We start from the raw sequence: 22711 nt of genomic DNA, 5'->3' as shown, positions 1-22711 counted from the left end.
AGATATTGTTTCTTCTATGTAAAACCATCCAAGTAGCTGGTTTTACATAAAAACTAGGTGAATTTTCCAGAGAAGAATTAAATCCAAGAATTTACGTTGATTTCTTTGGGTAAGTTTCTTATTCTCCAGTAAGTCACCTTCATTAGCTTTGTAACTCAATTTGGGATAGCAAGCACCTGAATACTAGTCAATGTCTTATCTATGGCTTCCACAGAAGTGTGTTTGTCTAAGGGAGTATAACAAGGACAAAGCTGCATTTTAGAAGTAGGTATTCAGTGCAAAGAACTCTAAATCTGTTTAATAGCCTGGACCAGATGGATCTGTGGTGACTGTGGAAGGGGTTGAGTAGTAAGACAATCCAGCTATCATTCTTCTGTCTTAACAAGCATTACACTTTCTACCTTTTCATATCCTATCTAACTACTAGTAAACTAATTAGTTTCCAACAAAGCAAATAGTTTCTGCTCATGGTTTCTTAGATTTGTACGTCTGAAACTATTGACTGAAATAGTGAAGTGGGGGGCGCAGTAAACATTTTGCTCACCCAGGATGACTCTAGGATTGGTTATTACAAAATGTTGTGTCTGAGGCTGCAAACCAAATTGGCAAGGAAATTCACTTGCCTACTATAAATGTCATGCCCTTGAACTTTCTTTTCAGATCTCAATATACACTGTTTCCCCACTTCCTTCTTACTAATAGGCAATACAAATCATATTGTTAGATCACCATGTTTATTGTCAATTCCCATGGGTTTCTCTCAGATAGTAATAATTGTTCCTGCAGCCCCATTTGGAAAGTTATTTTTCTTTCAGCATCCTGCCTTCCTATTCTCAGCACTACAGCAATTAAGAGCTGTGAAGGGTGTAAAATTTTATCCACTTTGAAAGCTGACAATTTAACATGTCACAGTATAATAAGGGTGATGGAAGATATAAGACTCCTGGATCATAGACAAAAAGAAAATGTTCATCACTCACAGAAATAGCAGTGGCCTTTGTATCAGCATTTTGACTGGTTCCCAAGCCCCAGGGCTATAAGGGTTACAAGAAGAAGGAAAGATGGCATCTGTACTCCCAATGGATTGGTTCACAGAAGCTTAAGGAACTTGAATCTTTTGGAATGGGCAGTTGCCAGGGCTGGCCAGCAGACCCTGAGTGACAGATGAATGGATTACTCTGACACAACCTTTGCTGTGATAGAAGCTAAGGGATGGCCTCACCAAAGGTACCAGGCAGCCCCAACTGCCTGCCTCGTTAGGCTTTTATTGCAGTTTTATCTTTTAGACGCAATCAGTAGGGTGAGTCATCTTAGGAGGACATGTGTGTTTGCATTGTCCTCCAGGCAAGGGCACCCGAAGATTAGGCATAAGGATTCCAATAAACACCAGGGGCTCTGCACAGGCACAGGCTTGTTTAGAAAGACCAAGGAATACTTAGGGGGGCCGCCTTCAACACGATCCTAAGTCTCCCCTCAATTGGAATTCCGATAAACAAGGCAGGCAGCCTTCCATACACTTCCCCTTTCTTGGAAATATCCTTTCAAACTTTCCAACCAAGTGTCATGTGTTCCCCAACAGGCAGTAAATACAGGGCGGGACAAGTGTAGGTTTACAGTTGGGAGTTGTGGAACACAGTTTCTTCTTCTATTGTTACTTATTGTATGATTTTTCATTATGAACAGTGGTAAGCCAACTTTTGTATAGTTACTATTTGTTCCTGTGTGAAGCACTGTCTCTGTTTCCAGTCTCTTCATCAGAGAAGCTTTCTGGAAAAGATGGTCCATAAAAAAGGGCAATAGGCCTTCACCTCAAGGCAAATCACAATATGAGAAAAAATGAAGGATCATCTTCCAATAGTAGTATGTCTTGAAAAACCTCTAAACATTTTTAATGTTTATATTTTAATACCTTGCAGTGTACAACATGCATTTTTAATATCTTCCATATACCTACTAAATATATTTATTTTTTAGCCTCCTAAGTATATGGAATAAAGTTATAAATCCTCTTTTAAAGTCACTGTCTACTAATTTTGTCATCAGTGTGATTACTATAGGTTTGGGTTCATTGTTGTTGATGCTTTTTCTTCTCATTATGAATTTTATTTTCTCAGTTCTTTGCATTGCTGCTAATTGTTATTGAATGCAGACACTGTGAAAAGTAACTGTGTCATATAATGATATTTTCATATTTCTATAAATATCACTGAATTTTTTTTTCTAGGACTTAAGTTAATTGAAAAAAAAAATGGTTCCTTCCAAGTCTTGATTTTGAAATGTATGAGTAAGAACCAGAGCTTCATTTTGTCTAGAACTAAATTTCAGTACTACTTAGGTAAGGTCCTTTTTATTACCTTCATAACTCAGGTTAATGTTAATGCTACCAGAATTATGAAGCTTCCCATTTTATCCGTTGGCACTGTTTCTAGCCCTCTGTGTATTCGGTGGGCTGTTCTAATGATTTTAGTTGGTTCTTTTCCCTGTTTCAGAGTTTCCTCAAATGCATGTACTAGTCATACTCCCCTGAATACATGATCAATATTCAAAATAACCCCCTGCAGATCTCTGAAGGCTCTAGTGTGCATCCCTCTCTTCTCTGGCACCCTGTCCTGTTTACGTTAGCTACCTCAGCGTCCATGGACTCCCAGCCCCAGCCCATCAACATATATAGATTTCTGGGCTCTGTTGGCTTTCATGCCTTGTTCTACATCCTGAAACATTTCTCTGGTCACTAATTGGGGGCAGTTTTAGAGCTTATTTCATTTGTTTTGGATCTTTCATGGATAGGTGCCCTCTGTATTCTGATATTCAATATATGAAGCACTGTTGTTTCATACACCTCCCCATTCTTTTAGTTGTTTCTGGTGGGAGAGTAAATCTGATTCTTGTCACTTTATCTTGACCAGAAAGAGAAATTTTACCTTACCTTTTTGGAAATTAAACATTCAAAAGATTTCCATTTCTATCTAACCATTTTCACACATCAGTATTAGAACCATCCTTCCCAACTCTAGGCATATTTTAAAATTTTGCATATAGCCAGAAATCTCTCTATATAAAAGCCCAAGTGGCCAAATGACTGAGCTATTGGTCAACCAGTCACATGATGCGTACTGACCACCAGGGGGCAGCTCCTGCGTTGAGCATCTGCCTCCTGGTTGTCAGTGGGCTCCCTCAGCGGGAGCACTGCTCAGCTGACCAACGGGCACCAGACATGGGGCTCATAGCTGTGTGCAGCAGCCTGGAGACCTCAGCAGAGCAGCAGTAAGCCTATTGAGCAGTGGTGGCAGCAGGTGCGGTGGGGCCACGATGAGCAGGAGCAGCAGGCTGGAGTGGTAGACAGTGTTGGACTGCCAGTTTTAGTGTGACCCCATCAGTGCATGATTCTGTGCACTGGGCCCCTAGTAATTTTCATAATAATAGTAGTTATCTTATTCTATTCTATAGTTTGTCTTTTCCTATGTTAAATATTATAGTCTATGCTACCCAAACCAGTTTGGCTCACTAGACAGAGTATCTGCCAGTGAATTGAAGGTCTGTTTTGATTCCAGGCAAGGGCATGTGTCTTAGTTTCAGGTTTTATTCAGATCCAGGACAAGTACCTCAAGTTGCAGGCTCGATCCCAGCCCTGATAGGGAGGGGCATGTGAGGGAGGCAGGGAGGCAACCAATCAATGTGTCTCTGTCACATCAATATTTTTCTGCCTCTGTCTCTACATTTACCTTCCCCTTTCTCTGGAAATCAATGGAAAAATATCATCTGATAAAAATTTACAAAGAAATAAAAATTACAAAGTAAATAAATAGACTGTGGTGTGATGACAGGTGTTTTTCATTGTGTAGACAATTTACATGTAGTAAATTATCAAAAATATATCAGCTAGAATTAAATAGACTGATTCATAATTAGTAGTTAGAAAGTACAGAAGACAAACCTAAGGGTTCATCTGACAATATCCAAGTCACGAAAGAAAAAAAGAAGAAAATCAATAAAAAAAACTAAAATGTAGAGCTCCATGGTCAGACACAACTTAATTTACACTATCTTTTTATCTACATCACATTTCTTTTTTTTTCTTTTTAAAAAATATATGTTTTATTGATTTTTTACAGAGAGGAAGGGAGAGAGAGAGCTAGAAACGTCGATGAGAGAGAAACATTAAGCAGCTGCCTCTTGCACACCCCCTACCGGGATGTGCCCGCAACCAACATACATGCCCCTGACCGGAATCAAACCTGGGACCTTTCAGTCCACAGACCAACGCTCTACCACTGAGCCAAACCGATTTTGGCAACATCACAGTTCTTAACATCACTTTTCATATCCCTCATTTATAAAAGGAAGACTAAATGTCTTATATATTATTGAGGCCCAGTGCACAAAATCCATGCATGGAGTAGGGTCTCTTAGCCCAGCCTGCAACCTCTCCAATTTGGGATCCCTGGGGAATGTCCAACTGCCAGATGAGGCCTAAACCGGCAGATGAACATCCATCTCGCAATCTGGGACCACTGGCTCCTAACCGCTCACCTGCCTGCCTGATTACCTGTAACCTCTACTTGCCTACCTTATTGCCCCCTAACTGGTCCCCTGCTAACCTAGTTGGCCCTTCCAGCCTGGTCACTCCTTAACTCATCTCCTGCTGGCCTGGCTATCTCATAACTTGCCCTCCTGTCGGCTTTATTTCCCCATAACTCCTCCCTGGTGGCCTGGTCACCCCTTAACTGGCCCCTGCTGGCCTGATTGCCCCTTAACTGACCCTTGCTGACCTTGCTGCCCCCTAACTGCTCCCCCCTATTGGCCTGATTACCCCTAACTGCCCCCTGTTGGCCTGATCACCCTAACCTCCTTTGCCTCCACACCCACCACCTTGGCTTTGTCCGAAAGGAAGTTGCACCTCCTGAAGATGTCCAGTTGATGTGGTTTAATTAGCATATTACCCTTTTATTAGTATAGATAAGCATTTTAACTTTAGTTAACATATACAACAGATGTTGTCTAGTCTTGTTGCAGAATAAATTTTGAATATATTTAAGCAACTAGTAAGAATTTGGGTTTGAGTGGCAGAAAACATTAAATAAACATTTATTAAATTCAAAATTGTGGCAAAACCGGTTTGGCTCAATGGATAGAGCGTCGGCTTGGGGACTGAAAGGTCCCGGGTTCGATTCCGGTCAAGGGCATGTACCTTGGTTGAGAGCATATCCCCAGTAGGGGGTGTGCAAGAGGCAGCTGATCAATGACTCTCTCTCCCTTCTAACTCTCTCCCTTCCTCTCTGTACAAAATCAATAAAATATATTTAAAAAATAATTCAAAATTGTGTTTTCTCATATCATTTCAAATTCAGAGTTCAGGCAGCTCCAAAATTAACTATTTCAACTCAATAATGTCATCTATAGCCAGGTTCTTTCTTCACTTTCTATGTTTTCTAGCTACACATGGAATTTCATATTCAAGTTTATCCATTCATGTTCACAAAAGGTGTCAGTTTCATTAACCATATTCTTATGAAACCTCATGAAGTGGTAGGGGAAAGAGCTACTTTTACACATGCGATTTTGTTCTTCAATACTGTAAAACAAACAAACAACAAAAATCTTAAACAACCTCAGTAAACTTTAATTCATGTGGTATACCTTAGAACTTCTTTGTATTGCTATTCGATATCAAACACTGATAAAAATAATTTTATTATTTTCTTCAAAGTTTTAAGCTTTCCCCCAATTTGCTTGGTTTAATGAAGGGAGTATAAACTCAAATTTGAAGGTAGTAGATAAGTAGGCAAGTTTCTAGTCACTTTGTAAAAAAAAAATATTTATTGTTTAAAGTATTACATATGAATCCTTTCCCCTCAGCACATGCCCTCACCCTGCCTAACTGACTGTGTCCATGGGTTATGCTTATATGCATCTATACAAGTTCTTTGGTTGATCTCTCACTCCCCATCACTTTTTTAAAAATTAAAATATAAGATAAATATATAGGAAGTAAAATATATCAATTTTTTTAGAGATAAAAAAAAGACATCTTAGAGGGCTGAAAGTAAAAATAATGAAATCCCAGAATTCTATACACAATAAAAATAAAAAAGGAAGAAAACACCACTCTTTAAAAGAAATAAAGATGAAAAAAAAAATAAAAAAATGACAGAAGTCTCTAGCCAGTTACTTAGTGGTTAGAGCATTGGCCTTCAGAACAAAAGGTATCTCTCCCTTCTCCTCTCTCCCTCCTTTCCCTCTCTTTAAAGATCAATAGAAAAGTTACCATTGGGTGAGGATTAAAAATAATAATTTTTAAAAAGACAAAGAACATTTTTCTAAATGTCAGTGCTTTTTTATCATTTTTTTAACCTAGCATACTCGAGTAAAGTGCCATGAAAATTATGTAAGGCAAATATATCTTGTTATATTGCTACATTTTTATGAAAATTTTCTGAATAGCACAATCTGAGGCAATTAAGATAAAATGTGTTTTGATATACATATACTAAATTAAATTAAAGACAACCTTTATGAAAAAATATCCATAAAATGTTTTCTGTATTGTGTTGGGTATGGTATTAGTATACTCAAGCTGCCATAACAAAATATCATAGCTGATGTGACTTTAACAACAGAATTGTATTTACTTAGAGTTCTGGAGGCTGAAAGTCTAAGATCAGTGTCAGCAGGGCTGATTTCTCCTGGGTCTTCTCTCCTTGGCTTGCAGATGGGCACTTTCTCACTGTTTGTCCATGTACTCTGTTCTGTCCACTTGCCTCTCTGTCACCTCTTTCTTTTCTTATAAGGGCACCAGTCAGATTAGACTTAGGCTCTATGTTTATTATTCCTTTCAACCTTAAGTGGCTCTTAAAAGGCCACATCTCCAAATACAGTCACATGCTCACTGTTACTCATCATCGAAAAGAACGCAAATTAAAATCACAATGAGATATTGCTTCACACCTGTCAAAGTAGGTATCATCAATAAATCAACAAACAGCAGTATTGGTGAGGATGTGGAGAAAAGGGAACTCTTAGGCAAGTTTGGCAGAAATGCAGATTGGTACAGCCACTGTGGAAAGCAGTATGGAATTGCCTCAACAACAAAAAAAGAAAACAAACAAACAAAAAACAAAACAAAAAAGAAAATGGATCTTTCCTATGACCCAGCTTTTCCATTTCTGGGAATATATCTGAAGAAAACTGAAACACCAATTTTAAAAAACAATATGCATGTCCCTACATTCATCTCAGCATTATTTACTAGTACAATAGCCAATATTTGGAAGCAGCCCAAGTGCCCATCAGTAGATGAGTGGGTATAAAAACTGTGGTATACACCGTGGAATACTACTTGGCTATAAAGAAAAAGAAAAAAGAAGAAGGAAATATTACCCTTTGCAACAGCATGGATGGACCTAGAGTGTACTTTGCTAAGTGAAATAACCAGTCAGAGAAAGACAAATACCATATGATTTCACTTATATGTGGAGTCTAATGAACAAACAAACAAACAAAAAAACCTAACAAATAAAATAGACCCATCCTCATAGGTACCGAGAACAGACTGATAGCTGTCAGAGAGGAGGTGTTTTGGGGGACTAGGTGAAAAAGGTGAAAGTATTAAGCAAAATAAAAAACAAACTCATAGAAACAGACAACAGTATGGTAATTTCCAGAGGAAAAGGAGGGTAAATTGAGTTAGAAGAGAATAAAGGTGAGATAAATGGTGATAGAAGGAGACTTGTGTGGGGCTGTGAACACATAATACAATATTCAGGTGATGTATTATAGAATCGTACACCTGAAACTTAATAATTTCATTAAGCAAATACAACTTTTAAAAATCTTCTCACCTAACAAATGTCACTAGTAATCTTAAACTGTAATATTTTCAACCCTTTCATTAAAAGTGTTACAGTGGTGAGAAAAAGCTTTCAGCCTTGTATAATCCCCATGACTACTAATCAGTATGGATTTCCCCCCGACATTGTTATTTAATTTAAGGATTCAGAACAAAGTGCCTGAAACAATTTGCTTGCAAAATCAATTTGGTAAGAATGAAATCCACAAAATATACTTCAAAATGAAAATTATAAAACAGTGCTTTCCTCCTGACTGCATTCAGCAATAAAATATTAAATGGAATATTAAGAACAACAATTAAAGAGCTTAGCTTTTAAGCTGTCTGGTGGTGTGTAAGATTCAGTACTTTATTGGCTATTAGAAAAATTACCAAAGATTACTTTCGTTATTCTAAGTGAATATAAGAATCGCCTGCTCAGCAGTAGAGACAGGAAGTACTTAATGAGGACTAAAAGTTCTTACATTTTCATTTTGGAAAAATTATTTTTACAGTTTTTAGAGTTGAGTTCATTTAGTTTGAATAAAATATAAATGGTTGATAGTCTTTTATTTAAACAAAATCTTTACAACTAATTTGTTGCTAACCCTGATAGTCAATCACATTAGAATTTCCACTTAATTGAATATCCATATAAAATAAATCCATAGATGATAAAGTATATTATAAGGAAAACACTGCTGTTTTAAAATGAATGCAATCTATAATAGCAATGCATTGCAAAACAAACTATATAGTTTTTCTCTCCGATAAGAAAGAATTTAGTATATGTTTTTAATAAAATATATACTTTAAGAGAAAGAAATGATTAAAGGGGAAGCCCATTAACCACAGGTCGCTTAGGTATACAAATCGGGAAGTATAGCAGAATATGAAATGAGGAGGATAAATTCCCCTTATTTTTAATGCAAACTGCTGGCTGAATGTGCTGCAACATGTATGCAAGTTTTATTTCGGTTTGTATGAGTTCTTTCTCTTATTTAGCAATCTTAACTCTTCAGAAAATAGCATGCTATTCTGGGGCAGCACAGCCTCTCCTTTTTCTGTCTCATAGAGAGCTCTGTATCAAGGTGATAAGGCTATTGAGTGCTTTGATAGCCCAGGAAATAAGAGGAGGTATAATCGTGGCCCTCCAGGAGTGATGCGGTAAAAGAACTCTACTACATCAGCCCCACTGGATGTACTTCACTAGATTCTTGTTTCAATGAGGTCGGACGACAGTAATTTGTTATGTGGGTCATGGCAGAATACTTCTAAACACTACAAAGAATGACTCCTTTGTCAGTATAAATACATCCTAATGCATTGAATCTCCCTGTATGCTGCATTACATATTTGAAAGCTATTGTGCCAAATTCTGCCACTCAGTGTTATAATACCTTCTCATCTTGCCTTTTCCCCTCACTTTATAATAGAAGAGAATAAAACACACAAGTAAAAGGTAAAATAAAAAGTAAAGCTCATTTTCATTTTTTTATCTTTTACTTTTCAGACCTTATCAAGAATGAATAGTAGAATAATGGGCAAGCTAACAAATGCATTTCCAAGATATGGATATAATGCGATAGAAACACTACATCAATAATTCAGCCCATTCATATTTGTATATTCCTACAAAATTTGTTTCTATAAATTTGAGTATTTCTTCCTTATTTCAATACATATGCATTTATAAGATATACAAAAACTGGAAGAGATATTTCAGTTAAAATTTATAAACTGATATAATAGAACAGTGATTTCCAAAGTATCTGGTTCAATAATGTCTCTCAATTATTAAAAACATATTTTTAGAATTATTTTAATTTCTGAAATTATATATTCAAATATATATATATAATATTTGAATATATAATTTCAAAAATTATATCTAAGTCTTTCTATTATATATATATAATAGATTGACCTTAAAAACTAGGATGCACACTATGATAAAAACTTTTGTTATACATGTTCTCAGTTCCTGTTTTTCTCATCTCTTCATAAAACAAACAGAAATAACTTGGATTTCTAATATCTCCCAACTATTAACTTATTATATATTACTTGTTGTCTATACTATCTTCTCTCAATTTATCTATACATTTACTCCTCCTTCATTCTCAAAAAGTGAATATACATAGGCTAACAGATAACCCAGAATGGATAATGGACTGGTTAGAAACATTGGGCCTCATACTGGTTATTCTACTTTGTTCTGAGAAAAGGAGATTTGGGATCAAAAGGTTAGGTTTTGAAGTGTTGTAGCTTTAAGAAGGTCATCTCAGACAAACTGTAAAAGTGCTTCTTCAAAAACTTATATAAACAGGTTTAAAAATAAATCCAACTTTATTTTCAATAGATCATAATGCCCAGAGGCAAACACATACACACACACTTAGACAAGATACTAAACAAAGGACATTTGCCATGTTAAGATTAAAAGACATTGTACTCTTCTTGTTCTCTGAAACCTATACTAAATTTTAAAAGATGTAGTTTTAGCAGGTATAATTTATAAGTTTGAACTTGGAAACTTATCTCCAGTTTCAAAATATTCATTGATAATAAACTTTGCAATACAACTATACAGATTGTTAAGTAGCTAATTTTTTGATGTTGTGCGATGTAGGTTAATAAGCAAAGTGTCCTGCATTGGTAGTATTCACATTTTGACACTGACTGTTGAATATTTGGAAATAACTTTTAATGATAACACAACATCACAACTTAGTGACATAAAATTGTAACATTAGGAGTCAACTCTGACATAATTATTATTTTTTACATGTAAAGAGTTTCTTAAAGGCTTAGATTTTGCAAATGAGACAGAATAATGGTAATAAATAGTGTTTCTGAAGTGTTTGAATTTATTAACTTTTAATTGGTTGATGGTTAGAGGAAGTAGAAAGTAGAACCAGCCGAAACTGGTTTGGCTCAGTGGAAGAGCATCGGCTTGCAGACTGAAAGGTCCCAGGTTCAATTCATGTCAAGGGCATGTACCTTGATTGTGGGCAGGAGGCAGCTGATCGATGTTTCTCTCTCATCAATGTTTCTAACTTTCTATCCTTCTCCCTTCCTCTCTGTAAAAATCAATAATTAAAAAAAAAAAGAAAATAGAACCAGTAACAATTTAAAATATAACAACAAAATCTATAACTAGGGTGAGATAGGGTAGAAACACTCAAGTGTCCAAATTCTTTTTATTTTTTAGATTTAGTTGAAGAGATTTGCTTAACCACTTAACTTAAAACCAAGAAGAAATCAGGTATATTTCTTAGGAAAACAGAGAAATGCTAAATCTTTTTCACCATAGAATAATGGTATTAATATTTTTGTTGGAATTATTTTTTCTTTTTTTTAGTGAAATATTATATAAAAGTATCAATAAATATTGAATACTTTTAAGATACCACATAAAGATAAGTAAATCTTCATTATTTTTCCAGTTAAAAATAGTTTCTTTTCAAGTTAGGAAAGGTTCCAAGATTATATATTATGGAAATGCAGATTTTAACATCACATTTGGCCAGAAGCACTTCCTTTGATTCTAATTAGCTACGTGAATGTCTTACTGGCAGAATTCAAGATTCTGAAGACATCACATGAGTTTTATTCGAAGACACACTTTCAGTTACATGCTTTTCTCTGCTTTTCTCGTTCTCTTTTTTCTTGGCAGATAAAATGAAACAAGTCACATTTTATTCCCTTGAAGCAGCTATTCTTCCTGGATTTTTTTTTACTTTTTCTCAGATTTATTAGGTAGATACAGATTATTCTTTCTCTTGTCTTTTCCATTTTCTTTTATGGAATACATAAATGGAATACACTTGGATGCTACTGAAATTTAGGTCCTGTTGAATTACCTTGGAATTAATTTTACCCTCCCAAAGTTTGAAGGTTCTTTCCTTTTAGCATAAAGAGAAATTAAATAAAATTTAATACATTAAATTTAAATTAAAGGTATTTTAATTCTTTTAGAAAATATTTAGTGCTTTACACTTTTAGTTGACTTTTAACAATTACATTGATTTTCATTCCATGGATTGAATTCTCTTAAGCTGTGGAATCAATCTTGTAAAATGGATTTTCATAATTATATGTGGAGAATAATCTTCTTTAAATTTTAGGAACAATCTAATCACTGAAAATTGGAATATGAACGTTACATATTGATTTAGTCAGCAACATGGGCACTGTATTATCAGTTTCAGACAGAAGGTGGAATAGAGCATTCTTTGACTGAAAAATCTCAAAATAATATAGAATTCATTATGAGAATTTTTAGATCACAGAGTAGTTTTGCTAGTAGCCAAGTACACTTCATTAGCTTGATAGTATATATTGTTTTTAAAAGATTGTTCTGGTGGTTTAAGAAAATATTTTTATTTGATTAAAAAATTATAAAAGCTTTGGAGGTATTTCATCCTGATCAACACCACCCCCCCACCCCCGCCACACACACACACACACACACACACACACACACACACACACATTCCTATGCTGATTAGGAAATTTGCAGATTAGGATTCCTTGTGCCAAGAATTCACACTCAGAGAATGCAAAACCCAGGCATTATTTTAATAGTAGCTGGAAGTTCTGTGTACAATCTAACTTGAAAATCTTTGGCTTTGTATAGACATTCAACTGTATAGCATTTAATATTTCCTTTTTTAAAAATAACACTAAAATATTTTCAAATATGAACATGGATATATTGCATTTTGTGACCTGCTGAAGTCTGACATTACTGCATGCATCTACTGGGTATTGATAGTAATTTTTCTTTAATATTATTGTTCATACACTTTGTGTGTAAGGATCATATTTTTAAATATAAACTTTTGCATTTAATAAGGCGCTTTGCTTTTTGGTGAACATTATCAATATTTTCCATCTTATCTTTTTTAGTCTTATTTTGTATCATATAGTACGAAGAAAGTAACAATAGCTCTTCACACAAAAACACTCACTCTCAAATACATAATTGTGTAAAAGACATGCTTTCTTAAACATAGTATCTCTATTATCATGTAACTCACGAAATAACAGATATCCTTTTATTAAACATTAATTCTTCTCAAATAAAATCAATCTCAACCTGAGATTTTTTTAAAGAACATAGAATTTGCCAGTTCCTAAACATAAAAGTCTGTATGGAAATATTGAAGTAGCAGAATAGATGTATATTATGGCATCACAATATAGGTGTTCAGTGTCTGGTTGTGGTGGATGCATTTTTTTGTTTGCTTGTTGTGTGTCTTTGAGGGAAACTTTAAAATAACTTTTACAGGTAGTGTTTTATAATGTTGAGTGAGTTCTCTTTTTCTGAAAGTTTAATATATGAAGTATGCATTTTATATCTATGCCTATTATTTCTGATAGTATTATTTCCAATTAAGAGTACTCATTAATCTCTTAGATTATGTTAAAGTTATAATTATTAATAGGAATCTAAGATGGAAACAGTGAGATTAACTCAGGTGTATAAGAAAAAACCTAAATAAGTTAATTATATATATATTATTTAGCTCTTACTCAATTTCTCTGTGCATTAAAAAGAGAGTAACACTCACACAACACACACAAGCAAATAAATACAAATAAATTTTAAAAATTGTCTGGCCATGCTTTAGTTGATATAACTTATGCATATGAGAGCCACTTGAAAAATTAATTAAGATTGATTTTGAGTTTCATTTCTTGATAAAAAAAACAAATATATTTTAATTGAAATAACTATAAAATTCATGTAAGTATTGATAGAAAGGCAGAAAAGTTGATCAATACTTCAAGGAGATATTAAATTAATATATCATAGAAAACATATACAAATAAAATAACATTAAATGTGGCCAAAATTTAGCAAGCTTTGAAAACTTCCAGGCTATCCCATAAATGTTGAGCTTTGTAACACCACTCAGCACTGCAGTGGCAATTATTCTCTCTAGATACTGAAGAATTGAGGGGAGAAACACCTGACAGGTGAATTTTGTCTTCACTCAATCACGAAACTACCCTTGTTTAAATAGACACAATAAACATTAATAAGATCAAAAGATGTGTGTGACATCATGGTCACTATAGAGAAAATTATAGTTCTATAATAAATGAATTTTGGGGAGCAGAAACATATTTTAACTTACAATAAATCACAAGAGATTATCAGTCTCACACAGGGTAAGCCTCACATTTATCTGTTAAGTACAAAATTACAATAAATTAAAAATAACAAACTTCTAATATTGTAACTATTCCATGAAATCAGTTCTCTGCATAAATGTTTCCTGGTTGTGTCTCATTTTTATACAGCAATATAGATATTACTTATTCACTAATATTAAGCTACTACACATTTTTTTTCTAAGAAAATGAAATCACATAAGAGTAGCCTGAACTGCTACTGTGCTTCATGTTCAGTTTCATTTGTAGTTTGAGTACTGTGTATGCATAGACCATCCTCAAATGACAATCTTCATAGTAGATGTTACATTTGTTGCCCTCTGATTCTTCTGGTTAAGACAAGTACCTTTTTTTTTTTTTTTTTTTGCTAGAAATAACTATGCCATGAGTTGATTATTACATAATATTATTGGTTATATTTGAACAATTACCTCTTAAATTCATTAATGCCAGAAGTTCTTCTCCTGGACTGTAAGCTGATGTTTCTCTCATACAGAAAAACCACCCAGACAAACCCAGTGGAGTATCCTATACAATAAAAGGCTAGTGTGCAAATGGACTGAATGGCGGAATGACCAGTCACTATGCCTCGCACTGGCCACCACGGGGCAGACACATACTGCAGGAGCTGCCCCCTGGCGGTCAGAGCACTCCCACACGGGGAGCTCTGCTCAGCCAGATGCTGGGCTCATGGCTGGTGAGTACAGAAGGGTGGCAGGAACCTCTCCCACCTCCATAGCAGCACTAAGGATGTCCAACTGATGGTCTGGGCATCCCCCAAGGGCTCCTGGAATGCAAGAAGGTGCATGCCGGACTGAAGGACACTCTTCCCCCTCCCAGTGCATAAATTTTGTGCACCAGGCATCTACTCTGATTATAATAATCACCAGTAGAAGATAATTATAAAATCCTCCTGTTTTAATCCTCTCATAATTAACCTACTGTTTCAGACTTAACACTCTTCTTCCCTTTTCCATGTTTTCCAGTTATCTTCTTTTTCCATAGTACTTATCAAATCATTTTTGTATCTATCAATGTCTAGTATTAAATAGCCATACTCAGCCGAAACCGGTTTGGCTCAGCGGTAGAGGGTCGGCCTACAGACTAAAAGGTCCTGGATTCGATTCTGGCCAAGGCATGTACCTTGGTTGTGGGCACATCCCCAGTAGGGGGTGTGCAAGAGGCAGGTGATCAATGATTCTCTCTCATTTATGTTTCTAACTCTCTATCCCTCTCTCTTCCTCTCTGTAAAAAATCAATAAAATATATTAAAATAAATAAATAAATAGCCATATTCATTTGTTTAAAATTTATATTTATAAGCCATAAAATCATTTTAACTCAATTCAACAAATATTATGTATTTCTTACATAGTGTTACTTTCACAAGAAATCTGTCTATATCCTCATGTTATGTTAGGTTCCCTGTTTCCAGTTATTTTAACTTGACAATAAATGTAAAAGTACTAAAATAGATTTAACATCATGACAAAGATGGTGGCACCCACAGCCAATAAGGAGGGAATATGCAAATTGATGCAACAAAGATGGTGGCTGCTGGACTGGGACTCTTGCATCATAGCCATGGTGATGACACGGGCATTCTGCCCTGCCCCAGCTGCTTCAGGCCTCTGAGCAGCACTTGAAGGCAGAAGGCGGTTCCAGGCCGGAGCAAAGGCCTGGGTCCCGGGTGCCGATAGCCAGGGGAAGGAAGGCTTATTCTTGCACAAATCTTTATATATATAGATAGATAGATAGATAGATAGATAGATAGATAGATAGATTTTTTAACAGAGAGGAAAAGAGAGGGATAGAGAGTTAGAAACATCAATGAGAGAGAATCATCGATCAGATACCTCTTGCACACCCTCTACTGGGGATGTGCCCACAACCAAGGTACATGCCCTTGACCAGAATCGAACCTGGGACCTTTCAGTTCACAGGCCGACGCTCTATCCACTGAGCCAAACTGGTTCCGGCTCTTGCACAAATCTTTGTGCATCAGGCCTCTAGTTTATTATAAACATCTTAAGCACCAGGAAAATTTTTAGATGATTTTTGTAACTTTCCCTAAACTCATGAATTTTATACTAGAATGTCTATCTAATAAGTGGTAATAAGAAAATTATTTTCTGAAATTTATTATAAGTTCTAAATGTTATTTTCATGACCATAATAAAAAAAAATAGCTTTTTCTCATTAAAATAGAACAAACCAATAAAAAAAAAAAAAAAAAACAGAATACCAGAGTCTCTTGAAAAAATGAACTCTGTAAGAACAGAGACAGAAGCCCAAGGTGGGACTCACAGGAGGCTGACTAAGTCTATTTCAAGGACAGACTATTCATCACTGTGACAATCATTCAGCCCTGGGAGGGAAATATCTCATAATAATGTTCAAGATGGTTTCAGGAAATTTGTTTCCTCACAATCTTAATGCTCTAGTCAATGAACAGTCCCCCAAAGCCTCATTAATAATGGCAGAAATGTCTACACATTTATCTGAGATTTACTTTCAGATCAAGAGTCCATTTGTATCTTTCTAAGTGACATACTAATAGAGAGACCATAATCATATATTAACAGAGAGCTGAGTTAAGAATCATTTGTAAGTTTTTTTCATTATATTTATTTTCAACTCTATGGTAAAATTAAGGGATCGAGGGAGCAAGCAGTGACTTATTCATGAGGCAAAGACTTCTTTTATTCCCCAGTGTAAACCAAATGAGGGAATTGCTTTCTCGGCAGTACAGTGAACTGAAGGTCACCATCAATTCTGTTTACTCCCGTTGCAAGTGACTCCATTGCTTGTAAATAATTCATGATACTATGTTATAAATAACATTTTATCTGAAAGGAAACCATGACTGGGTTTACTAAGTGTTTCTTTCATCTTTAGAAATATATCAACTCAAATAGCTTCCACCTTTGCATACAGCTTTAGCTTAGTCTCACAAAAATTCCTTTCTGAATCCCCTCTATGAGAAATATGAGGTGTTCTACTGTTGACATATAGAGAACTGTTAGGTCTATAGGGCAATACAATCCTTAACTGCCACTTGTAAGCTTCCCACCAGAGGAGGACAAAAACCGGGAGAAACTTGCTGAACACCAGAAGTCACATCATACAAGAAACTGAAACTGTCCTAAAGACACTCTATTGCACATCTACATTCCAAGCCCACCAGCTCAGTCCCTAGATCCAGTGATGACAAGAGCTTCCTGCCAGTGACTGCTTATAGGGATGAAACTCCAAGTCCTGGGAGCTGCCCACCCACCAACACAATGTCCCCTTGTCTCCATGCTGCATCCCTTCCCTTTGGCTGTCCCATCCCTTTTCCTTAAATAAATTCATTTTTTATTCATCCACCTCCTGAGATGGCTATTTAGCCTGCCTACGTACCACCATGTTAACTTTTCAAAAACTAATTGCATAAAATTAAATTGAGAGTAATTCCCCCTTTTTGCTTTTAAGATTTCCTAAGGAGAGACAATGTCATGCATGGATTATTTATCTGAATAATAGAAACAGTATGACGGGTTATACAAATAGATTAAAGACTAAGTTGTGTAAAGTACACATTGAGAAAATAACCCACACACTGCCTCCAAAACTTGGTATTTTCCCCCTTTCAAAACATTGAATAAGATTTTGGGGGAAAAAATAATTTTGTGTTTTTCTCCCTTTCTATTAAAGTGAAGTTTTCAGGGTTCCTAAACTTTGCAGTAAAATGTTTTGCTATACAAATCTATCTCCTTTTATTAGACAGATATAAATGACACATTCATAAGTAATATAATAGTTAATTTATAGTTTTCTACTTTGAAAATTATTTTGAAAAAATATTCCAAAAATATTACACCAAATTTTGCATTTCAGCATTCATATAACAGGTTTTTCTCAATTCACCATTATTTAAAATGAGTAAGGTTTATGATAATTCAGAGTTATCCAGAAAAAAAAATGGATATTTAAAGGAATAATTCTATTTAACAGCATATATATTTATTATATACTTCATTACATGGATATTTTAAATTTAAATCTCAAGTTTGTTAAAAGATTTGAAATTGCACATATGTGCCTATCAAGATATTTTTTCCCCACATTTCTGTATGGTCAGGGTTTCTATGGGGAAAAACAAAAACAAAAACAAACAAACAAACAAACCTGGCAATCTAGATTAAGAAATGTTGAATGGCAAAGTTTCCTTGAGGTGGAGGTTATATATTTCCTTAGAGCCATTTGATCACAATTTAATGACAATAGAGTTGAATCCATTTGTTTACTTACAAAGCAATCTTTCTGTTCTTCCCTAGAGCCAAATGCTCCCACCAAAGAGTAATAAAGGTCACTCTCATTCTCTCCTGATAGCTATTGTTCAAGACATCAAGATTCATAATTTCAGGTTTCTTCTGTGATACTGAATTTTCTTGTACATTCACATTTAGTATCAGTTTCCCATATTCCAATTCCTCAGGACAACATGGATTATCTCCCATTTACTTACTTCTTCAATTTCATTCACTAAAGTTTTTCTTTTTTCCCCCCCTCTTTTACATTTTGAATATATTTTCTTAATTTTTTACTATTTTGGGTGCTAACATAAAGAATATGTTTTTAATATGAAATTCCCCTTTCATTTTGGCATATAGGAAAGCAACTGAATTTTGTATAAATTTGTATCCTCCAACATTGTTAGAAATACTTATTATTTCAAAAAAGTAAATAAATGGACAAAAATTCTATGTTCATTGATTGGAAAATTGTTATTATTAGAATGTGCATAAACTTATTCTAAAGGTTATATAGAGAGCCAGAATATCTACAACATAATATTGAAGGAAAAAAATATCAAATTTGGAGGGCTGACACCACCCAGCTTGAACACTGAAAAGCTATAGTAATCAGGAAACAGTGGAAAAGAACACACAACTAATCAATGGAACAGAATGGAGAGCCCTAAAATAGAGGCATATAAATATAATGAAATATTTCTGACAAAGGAGCAAAGGTAGTACAATGAAGAAAACATAGTCATTTCAACCTATGGTGCTGGAACAACTGAATAGTCACATGCCAAAAATGAATCTAGATGCAGACCTTAATCCCTCACCAAAATTTAAGTCAAAGTGGATCATAGAAGAGTCAAGATGGCAGTGGAGTAGGTGGAAATTACATTCATCTCCTTCCAGGACCAAACAGAAATTACACCTAAATTACAGAACAATCAACCTGAATAAATGACTGAAGACTAACGGAACAGGCGTTTGTAACTAAGGATCTACAGAACAAGCCACATCCAGGCAGAAAGGGGCTGGCCTGTATCCATATTCAGTGCTTAAGAATCTTAAATGCTATAGTTGAATATTTTCAGGCCATCAATTAATCTAGTTATTGATGTTCTTGTCCTAGTCACCCACTTTCCCTGTCTGGCATCTCTGAATTCACCAGATCCCCCTTTTACTATCAAAGAGATTAGCAGCCATCTCCTGCTAAAGAAGGCTTCTTAAGAGAAAATCAGAGCTGCAATCATTCCACCTCTATAATACTAAAACACAATCTTATAAATTATGTCTTGTAGAAATTTTGGTAGATTCTAAATAGTTTAAAATTTCTAAGAATATGTTTAAAGGTAAGACAGTATTTTTGTATTTTTTAGCCTTGCTTAATATGTTAAATATCTACAAACTTTAGGATGAAATATGAGTGGTGTATGTGTGTGTGTCTTGTGTGTGTGCATTTGTTATTTCTGACTGTTCTACAATTGCAAAGAATAACTGGTACATTTCACCCAATTCTAGTCAAAGACTGCTAATTCAGATATATTCGTATTTTTAAGTATATTTCTCTATGTAAAATAAACAATCTCCACAAATCACCTCTAAATTTACATGTATTATATATAATAAATACTCAATGACCAAGAGATGCTGAGAAGATAAGTTTATTTCCTTGATAAAATTATTTACATTTTCACATCTACAGGCAACACAAGAGTAGTTGATGGAGGAGGAAAGCAAATTGACTTTCATTGACCAATACTTGATCTTTGTCAGCAATCTCACTGTGGTTTTCGACAGTAAATTATAACCTTCCAGAACATTATCTTCCAAAATATTTCAACTGGCTGTTTTCTATGTGTTTGTGTGTGTGTGTGTTTTACTTTCACTTCAGAAAAAAGTATGACCCAACTGACAGTAATATAATAAAAGCTGTAAAACGAATAGTGCCTATTTGATCTTAAGTAAAGATTGTATTAGCTGAACAGTGACTTGGTTCACTGGGAGATGCAATTTATCATTTATCTTGAAAGCTTAAAAACAGGCAGTGATATATAAATGTGAAAGAAGAAATATTTGGTTGGAAATTCATAACAAATATCAACTCTTTTGAATTTGCTCTCAAAGAGGAAAAAATTATGTGGTGCATTTAAATGTCAGCAGAGTTAAAATTACTGAATATTTTTGTGTTCATATCCCAGGAAAAGTTGAAATAATGTATTCTGCTGAATAATAACTTATTTGAATTATAAGTTCTGAATACTGTGCTTGGATTTTAAGCAGTGATGTGTTGCTAAAGGCTTTAGACTCTAAACATTGGATTTCCCTGTAGAAGTAGGAAAAAGCCTTGATAGGCTGGTTTGCCAACTTTTATGATGAAAATACTCTATGGAATACTTTAAGAGCAGAAATACAATAGTGGGGGATAACTATAATTATAAGATACTAGAGGCCCAGTGCACAAAATTCATGCACTGGGAGGAGGGGTGTGTGTGTGTGTGTGTGTGTGTCCTTCAGCTCAACCTGCACCCTCTCCAATCTGGGACCCCTGTCGAATCAGGCCTAAACAGTTAGTCGGACATCCTTCTCACAATTTGGGACTACTGGCTCCCAACCACTCACCTGCCTGCCTGCCTGCCTGATTGCCCCTAACTGCTTCTGCCTGTAAGCCTAATAGCCCTTTAACTGTTCCCCTGCTAGACTGATTGACAGTAACTGCTTCCCTGGTGGCCTGATTGCCCCCAAATGCCCTCCCCTGCAAGCCTGGTCCCCCTCTTCCCCAATTGCCCTCCTCTGGTGGCCATCTTGTAAGGGCATGAGGGTCAATTTGTATATTACCTCTTTTTTTTTAATATAGAATGTTAATTATGCTGTTAGCTGCGATTGTTCTCTTCTAAATAGATAAAGCACATTCTACCCTGGCTAAGAGTTGCATGCCATAGGACTGTGGTTGACAAACTGCGGCTTGCGAGCCATGTGTGCCTCTTTGGCCCCTTGAGTGTGGCTCAGCCTGGGTGAGTCTGTTTTGAAGAAGTGGCATTAGAAGAAGTTTAAGTTTAAAAAATTTGGCTCTCAAAAGAAATTTTAATCATTATATTATTGATACTTAGCTCTATTAACTAACGAGTTTGCCAACCACTGCCCAAGGACATGGGAGTTAACCTTAGAATGCAGTTCAAGTTCATATTCTTTTTACAAGAACTGCCTATTATCATGAAAAGATTACCAACCTTGCTGACAAAACAGTGGAGCCCCAGATATGCCCCAGTTCACATTTCCTGAAACCTGTAACCATTATACTTGCCTACTTCCCCATGCCTGAAATTCCTGCTTCCCCACGTACTCTTTGTCCTTATATCCAATAGAAGCAGCTGGCTTATGGGGAGGGGCAGAGCATATCTTCCTGGATGACCTGCTGCTCTCCCATACTGCTGGCGTTATTGGAATAAATGCCCACACACGATTCAATCCTATCTCTGTTTAATTGGCTCAAGTAGTGACAGGCAGTCCAGACCTATTTGTTGCCCTTTTTCATTTTCAATCTGCCTACAGGTCACTGAATACAAATGGATAATAAATGCTGCTAAGAGACTCTATGAACTGCAGTAAGCTGTCTCTATCACACAACTCTCTAAGGTACTTTCAGTGAAATATAAAATTGCTTAATGTTATGTTTATACTAGAGCCCAGTGCATGAATTCATACACGGGTGGGGTCTGGCCACCCATCCCAATGGGGGCTGATCAGGGGCCAGGCCGGCCAGTGGGGAGGGACTGCGGGAGGTTTACTGTCCTGGGGAGGGACCAGGGGGTTTTGGCTGGCCATAGGATGTTGGCTGCGGAAGCACATTGACCACCAGGGGACAGCTCCTGTGTTGAGCATCTGCCCCCTGGTGGTCAGTACATGTCACAGGGACTGGTTGACCAGTCATTCTGGTTGTTCCAGTCATTAGGTCATAATGGTTGCTTAGGCTTTTATAAATATAGATATGTAATGCTTTAAAAATATGCTTGCTACTGCCTAGTCATTACTTATTTCTATGAGTAGCTTGCTTCATAATCATATCATGATTAAGTAGCATATTACACTGTGCTCAAATAAAATATAAGCTCTCCTTTCTCAATGTTTACTACTAATCAGTGAATGTGATTAGAGTTCAACACTGAATTCTGCTGCACATTCATAAAGTAAATGGAAGATTTTAATTCTTCCTCTGGAGGATAATTTAAGGATTTATTTAAGTGAAGTATACTGAGAGCTTTTTTCCCCCCTCAACTCTTTGCCTTATTTTCAAAAGAATCTTATTTTCTTAAGCCCCAACATAATGATACATGTACAGCCCAGGTGGCATGGCTCAGTGGTTGAGTGTTGACCTATGAACCAGGAGGTCATGGTTCCATTCCCTGTCAGGGCACAT

This window comes from Pipistrellus kuhlii, unplaced genomic scaffold, assembly GCF_014108245.1.
Source record: "Pipistrellus kuhlii isolate mPipKuh1 unplaced genomic scaffold, mPipKuh1.p scaffold_m20_p_4, whole genome shotgun sequence".
Taxonomy (NCBI): Eukaryota; Metazoa; Chordata; class Mammalia; order Chiroptera; family Vespertilionidae; genus Pipistrellus; species Pipistrellus kuhlii.
The sequence above is the reverse complement of the archived record's forward strand: the minus strand, read 5'-3'. Positions refer to the sequence as shown.